The following is a 7,918-nucleotide window of genomic DNA, read 5'->3' as shown; positions in this document are numbered from 1 at the left end:
TAAATCAGGTAATTAACTGCATAAATTACAAGTAAAGAATAAATGCAAGATCAGAACAAACCACTGAACAGATATCCTCATCTTTTCCATATTCGTACCAAACCACTGATCAATTTTCATCAATATCCGCATGTACACCATCAAGAGAGAAACATGAGAGGCTGACCCTAAGGGGGATGGATCCATATCCACATGCAAGCACGACCAATTCAATGTGCTATCATCCCGGTGTGTTAATATACACAATATCATAATCCGCCCGGCATGTTCACAGACATAACAGTACAATCCGCCTGGCGTGGTCACGTGCATCCAGTCTAAATCATATCACACAAAGGCAAATATACAAGAATACATGTATATAATGAATGAATAATATATCTCATGCTCCTAGACTGTACAATTGACATGGTAGAGTGTAGGCATGTGCATAGTGTGTTATCATAGCTCAACCGACAGAATTTAACAATTATCAAGTTCATTCAGGGAATAAGCCTGTATGTAACCTCAACAAAGCTCAAATAGTTCACAACAATGTTACAAATGTAAGAAACATGATAGCTTAAAGTTTAATAGTCAACTCTGGGCATATCACAGCCTAAGCACTACCGGAGCATGAATAAATATCCCGGTGTTAGAACATGGGCTCAAATCCCACACATGTGCGCACCCATAGCACGTAGCTATCGCAAATAATTCAGGAAACTAGTGCCTTAACAAAGTTTAGATAAGATACTTAACTCAAGAAAGATAAATTATTCCTCTAACAAACCCTTCCCACGCGTTTCAATGTTAGGACGACTCGAATCTAGACAAAATAACGCAACACCGTCAATAAAAGCCATAAGAAGTGATTCCAAAAGACAAAGCTAAGATCTTTAACTCAAATCAAAAAGTCAACGCAAAAGGTCAACCCTGGGCTCGCACCTCGGAACCCGATAAAATTTACAAATTCTGAACAACTGTTCAATTACGAGTCCAACCACACCAAAATAATTTAATTCAAACCACAAATCGACCCTCAAATCCTAAAATTTCACTCTCCAAATACATAGTCCAAAAATCCCAAAATTCTAACTTATATTCATAAATATTAGGTGTAATAATCAATGGGTATTCAATATTTATGGACAAAAGTGATTAAAAGTCACTTACCTCTTCAATCTAGGTGGAAATCTCTCAAAATATCGCCCTAATCCGAACTCCAAAATCCCAAAAATGAGAAAAATAACTAAACCCTGGAATCTAAATCACTGCCCAGTGATCTCGCTTCTGTGGCCCTCAGAGTCGTACCTACGACACCACACCTGCGGATTCACCACCGCAAGTGCGAAATCTCTTTAACTTCTAGACCTAGCACACCTACGGTCAAAGCACCACACCAGCGAGACCGCTTATGCGGCCTCTTGCCTGCTACTGTGCATCCACACCTACAGACCGTGTATTGCATCTGTGACCAAGGCTAAACCCATCAAACTCCATACCTGCAGACCTCTCATCGCAGAGGCGCTTCCGCTTATGCGAAAAAATATGCGCATCAGCAATCCTCCCAATCTCCACTTCATTTCGAACTGCGCCTATCTCACCGTGCGGCCATTCCCACTGCAGGTGCGAATGCACCCGATGCCTGAAAATTTAGCTAACACACCAAGACCAAAACTATTCTGAATTCAATCCGAAAATACAGTACGAACTCGGTCAAAGCCTAAAAGCACATCAAACAACACCAAAACCATGAATCGCACATCGATTCAAGCCTAATGAAATAATGCACTTCCAACTTCTAAAACCAATGTCGAACCATAGCAAACCAACTCTGATTGATCTCAAATTTTGTATACAAATCGTAAATGACACAACAAACCTACTCCAACTTCTAGAACTAAACTTCGACCCCGGTATCAACAAAATCAACTCTCAGTCAAACCTCTCCACCTTCCAAACTTTTAACATTCCAACCCTTGCTAGAATGCACCAAATCAACCTACGACCCTCCAAATCTAAAACCGGACATACGCCTAAGTCAAAAAATCACAATACGAAGCTATCGGAATACTCAAAATTATATTTCGTAGTCATCTACACATGAGTCAACATCCGGCCAATTCATTTAACTTATGCTCCCAACCATGGGACTAAGTGTCCCAATTAATTCTTATTTATACCAGAAACTAAACCAACCACCCCAGCAAGTCGCGTAACCACAAGTGAATATAGTATAAGAAATAAAAAGGGGAACGTGGCTACAATACGCAAAATGGCCGGTTGGGTATTTACATACGGTCCGCACATTGGACCGCGAAGTCTTCGTCTTCCAATGCTGAGTTTACGACTGATATGCGCTCCGTATAACCCATCGCAAAATGACCTCCAAAATGAAGTTGCTTATGAATCGATTCATGATGGTTATGCGGTTAGCATAACCAATTCGTGGTCCACATAATTAACCGTAGAATCGCCCTTTTTCTACAAATTCTGCTACCTACATGATGTATCGCATAGTCCACAAATATGTACAACAACAAGCTTACAAACTTCCGAACACATTAGCTTTACTTTTGCACTAAAAACCTTATATCCTTGGTGAACTTTTACGAGGCCTTACAAAACGACCCTATGAAGCCTATTCCCCACACATCAAAGATCTCGACCTCAAGTATGCCCTTCAGATGCATCTCATGCCTCCTTGAATTATACCCATTCATTTTCACCTATCACGCCTTTTTACAAAAGCATGTTCATCCTTTAATAGTGCAGGCTAGTGTAAAACTTTCGCAGCCGTTTTGGTCACCACCTCCCTCTATATGGCGATGCATGGAAGTCATGTAGAATGGCTTCCAACTCCTCTTCAGGGTACACAATGTCGCACCAACTGATCTACATATTGATTAAACAAAAACCGCTCATCACATAGATAAAATCTAACATCATGAATGAACCTTCTCTTACCATCTCGTGACACCTCTGGAGGCATCAACCAACATATAATGGATTTCACATAATCAGTGTACCATGGGGCTGCATAAGCTATAATGGCTAATATTACTCATCGGGGAAGCTTTCCTTAATGTCAGTTTCTTCATCAACATGCACACGAGTTTCCAAGCGCAACAAGTGATCAGCCACCTGATTCTCGATCCCCTTTTGATCTCGGATTCCGATCAAGTTCTTACAAAAGAAGACCCCAACAACCTAGCCTAGTCTTAGCATCATTTTTATCAAACAAATACATGATGGCGGCATAATCAGTGTAGATAATATCTTTATTTCCCATCAAGTAGTCTCGAAATTTGTCAAACGCCCATACTACCGCTAACAACTCCTTCTCTGTAAATGTGTAATTTATTTATGCTGCATTCATCCAAGAATACTTTGTTCTTCCTTTCATCCAAGATGGCCCCAAAGCCATGTCAGTAGCATCACACATAAGCTCAAAAGGCTATCCCTAGTCAGGGGATGTGAGAATGGGTGCAGTCACCAATCTCTTTTTCACATTCTCATAAGCCTTCAAGCAAACATCATCAAACTTGAAAGAAGTGTCCTTTTCAAACAGCATGCACAAGGGAGCAGAAAGTTTAGAGAAATCTTTAATGAATCTACGGTGGAAACCTACATGAACCAAGAAGCTTTTGACTACTTTGACAGATATTGGTTGTGGCAGTTTGTCGATTGCCTCCACTTTTGCGTTGTCCACCTCCAAACCATCTTTGGACACCTCGTTCCTAAGCACAATTCCTTCTCATGCAATAAAATGGCATTTTTTCCACTTTAGCATCAAGTTTGTTTCCTCACGCCTACCAAGCACTTTACTCAAATTCGTTAATTATTCATCAAAAGATAGTCTAAAGACCGAAAAGTCATCCATAAAAACTTCAACAGATATTTCTACCGTATCAATGAAGATTGCCATCATATACTTTTAAAAAGTCGCAGGAGCATTGCATAATCCAAATGACTTCTTTTGGAAGCATATGTGCCATTGACTTCAACAATTCGCACAAGAATAGTGAAGCTCCCAGGATCCTTCAACTTTTGGGAAAACTTCCTTTGGATTCTTGAGGGCACTCTTCAGTTAGTGCTACCATTCAAAATCAGTCAACCTTCTTTTATTTGACACTATGTCCTTAATGTACTTAGAATAATTAGTAATTTCACGCAGCACATCAACCAGGTGTAGGTTCAATTGGACCTAGCTCAACATGTCAAGAAACTTGTTAAATATTCAATCTTCATTCTTTATCTACAGTCTTTGAGTAAAAGAGGGTGGTGGCCTTGCATGTGGTGCCTTCTCATTATAAATTCTTTCTTTCTCACCCACTACCATAGGCTTAGGAACTAATTCGCCTTCAAGAGTGGCTTTTTCTTTCTTCTTTTATGGTACTTCTTCCAATTCTCTGCCATTCCTCAACGTTAAAGTATTCACTTGATAATTCTGTTCTACATCACTTGGAAGAGCTCCGCGGGTCGGTTATTTTGAATAGCATCCAACTACCAAGTCGTCTATCTAAATTTTGAGAATTAGTCATATGTTGTTGTTTATCAAGTGACAACTCTTTCAACAAATCATTGGTGCTCTCTTCTATTTGTTGTGGTGGTTTCTGGGGTTGGTAATTATTTTCTTAGGGCACACACTAATTTTGATTGTCTTGATTTCCACTCCATGAGATGTTCGGGTGATTCCTTCAGTTGGGATTATAAGTGTTCCCGTATTCCACATTTCGGTTCATTGGACCTCAACCTTGATGGCCTACATAGTAGATAGATTCTGGATTCACTAGCCACTGGTCACTCGCATGACCATCTCCACAAACTTCACAACATGTAGCCATATGCCACACATGATGCATCTGATGTTCTTGACCCATCACCGTCTTGGTCATTTGATTTGTTAGTTTAGCCATTTCTGCCCTCATGACTGAAATCTCATCTAGCTCGACTATACATGTTTCCATATGTTTTATCATTATTCTTGGTTCACTATCACCTTGCGAGTTATGATTATTTGCAATGAAGTTATTCAGAAGAGTTTGAATTTCACTGTAAGTTTTTTGCATGCAACTTCCTCCACAAGTTGAGTCAATATTCATCTTTGACGTATCATCTAGCACATCAACAAATGTACGGCCCAACACCTCGTTGGCTGTCACGACCCAAAATTCATTGAAGGTCGTGATGGCACCTAACACCGCTGTCAGGCAAGCCAACAATAATTGATTAACTTAATTACTTATTTTAGTATTGTTGAAATCATAATTTCCTTCAATTTAATAATAAGAGATAAAATTTATAGAGTAAGTGGAAATGTTTTCACAACTACGATACTGAACAACCCATAAGTACCCCCAAAACCCGGTGTCACAAGTGCATGAGCATAAACTAGGAAGTAAAATAAAATACAACATTTGTCCGAAATACAAATTGGATAAGAAAAATATATAAATAACTCTGAAGGAGACTTTGCTGGCTGCAGATCGTAACATGGGATGCAGCTCACCTAAGTCCCCGCAATAATTGCGCCTCTACGCTCACAAGGCCACTAGACATATATGTACCTGCACAAAAATGTACAGCAAGTGTAGTATGAGTACGTAAATCAATGCCTACCCAGTAAGTATCTAATCTAGCCTCGAAGAAGTAGTGACGAGGGGTCGACTCCGACACTTACTATGGGCTAACAATAAATACCGATATTATACTTAAGCATGGATTGTATGAAACAACTGTAAACTCAATAACAACAAGTGAGTGGACAATTCTTTTATTAATAGGAATTTTTTTTTTCCAAATTTATTGTAGTCATTTAACAATTTATATCTAAAGACAAAGAAGCAATATCAATTATAATTTGTTCCAAAGATTTATCATGCGCAAATTATGCCGAGGTCATACGGCCCGATCCAACATAATATTTCAATTGTGTACTGCCGAGGGTCGAAAGGCACGAACCATAGATGCATCTATCTGCTACCGAGGTGTTCGGCCCGCTCCACAAATAGAAAATATTTTAAGGAAAATAAAATTCTCAATAACAATCAAGTGTTCCATTCACAACTTCAAGTAAGTGGAATTTAATTCTTTTATCAGGTTTTTTAAAGACTTAAGCAATTACGTTGACAAGTAGGGTACAAACGTTGTAAGTATAGAATGATATGGGCCCTAGACTACCCGGACAATAGCATAATCAGTAGCTACGTACGGACTCTCGTCACCTCATGCGTACACAGCCCTCACAAATAGAAGCACATTTTAATTCAATTCACTTATTGGGTTAATTCCCTCCTACAAGGTTAGAAAAGAGACTTACCTCACTCTGAAATTCCATAACTGGTTTCAAAGCCTTTCCAACAGCTCAAACTGATGCCCATCGCTCCATAACTAGTCAATAAATGTGCAAAACCATAAATATATACTCCAATACTTATTATAATCCTATTTACAACACTTCCCAACTCAGCTCGAAATGTTGATAAAAATCACCCTGGGGCCCACATGCCTGGATTCCGAAATTTTTTGAAGATAAACATTACCCATAGCCTCACGAACTCAAATATATAGATTAATCTTAATTTCATGCCCAAATTCGTGGTGAAAATCCCAAAATACCAATTTCTAGGTTTTCCGCTAAAATCCCAAATTTCTACAAATTTTCATGAATTTTCATATTATAATCTATATATAATCAAAGTATTTAACTCAAAATACATGGGAATCACTTTCCTCTTTGATGTTGATAGAACCCTTCTCAAGATGCTCTCAAAAATCGCCTAAGTCCAAGTGGGAAATGAGCTAAGTCCCGAAATAAAAGCCCTTGCTCCAGTCGCAGACGTCGCATTTGTGACATCTGGTTCGCAAATGCGATGGTCGCAATTGAGACAAAAGCATCACAAATGCGAAGGAGAGCCACCCCTGCCAAGGTCGCATTTGCGACCAAGATCTTCGAAAATGCGAAGAGGGCAAATTCGCAAAATCGATAAAATGTTCGCAAATGTGAACCCCTCAAAAATTTCCCACCCTTGCAAATGCGAACTCCTTCCTCGCAAATGAGAGTTCGAAAATGCGAGTTCACAAATGCGATCAAAACCTCGCATTTGCGAGACCTGCAGCCCAGACCCAAAAACCCGCAGAACTAGCAACAACTTTTCATCCAAAATTGATCTGAAACCACCGTGGAACACACCCGACGCCCCCGGAACTCCATCTAATCACATCAACATGTCCCAAAACATGACACGAACTTGCTCGAGGCCTCAAATCACGTCAAACAATGACTAGATCATGAGTCACACCCCAATTCAATCTTAATGAACTTTAGAACTTCAAACCTCTACATTCAACGCCAAAACCTATCAAATCACGTCCGGTTGACCTCAAATCTTGCACACAAATCAAGTTTGATATTACGGACCTACTCCAACTTCCGGAATCAGAATCCGTTCCCGATATCAAAAAGTCCACTCCCGGTTAAACTTCTCAAAATCATCCAAATTTCCAACTTTCGCCAATTGACGCCGCATTGACCTACTGGCCTCCAAATCAACGCTCGGATATGCACCTAAGACCAAAATCACCATACGGAGCTATTCCTAGGATCGGAATCCCAAACGGACATCGATAACATTGGAATGCACTTCAACCCAAATTTATGAAATCCTTCCAAAATGCCAACTTTCCATAATAGGCACCGAAACACACACAGGTCATCCAAAACCCGATCCGGACATACGCCCAAGTCCAAAATCATCATACGAACCTGTTGGAACCTTCAAATCTCGATTCCGTGATCGTTTACCCAAAAGTCAAACATCAGTCAATTCCCCCAACTTAAAGCTTCCGAATTTAGAATTTTCTTTCCAAATTGACTCCGAACTTCCCGAAACACAATTCTGGCCACACGTACAAGTCATAATACTTGAAGTGA

Source organism: Nicotiana tomentosiformis, chromosome 11, assembly GCF_000390325.3.
Source record: "Nicotiana tomentosiformis chromosome 11, ASM39032v3, whole genome shotgun sequence".
In the NCBI taxonomy this organism is placed as follows: domain Eukaryota; kingdom Viridiplantae; phylum Streptophyta; class Magnoliopsida; order Solanales; family Solanaceae; genus Nicotiana; species Nicotiana tomentosiformis.
This window is presented reverse-complemented; position numbering follows the sequence as displayed.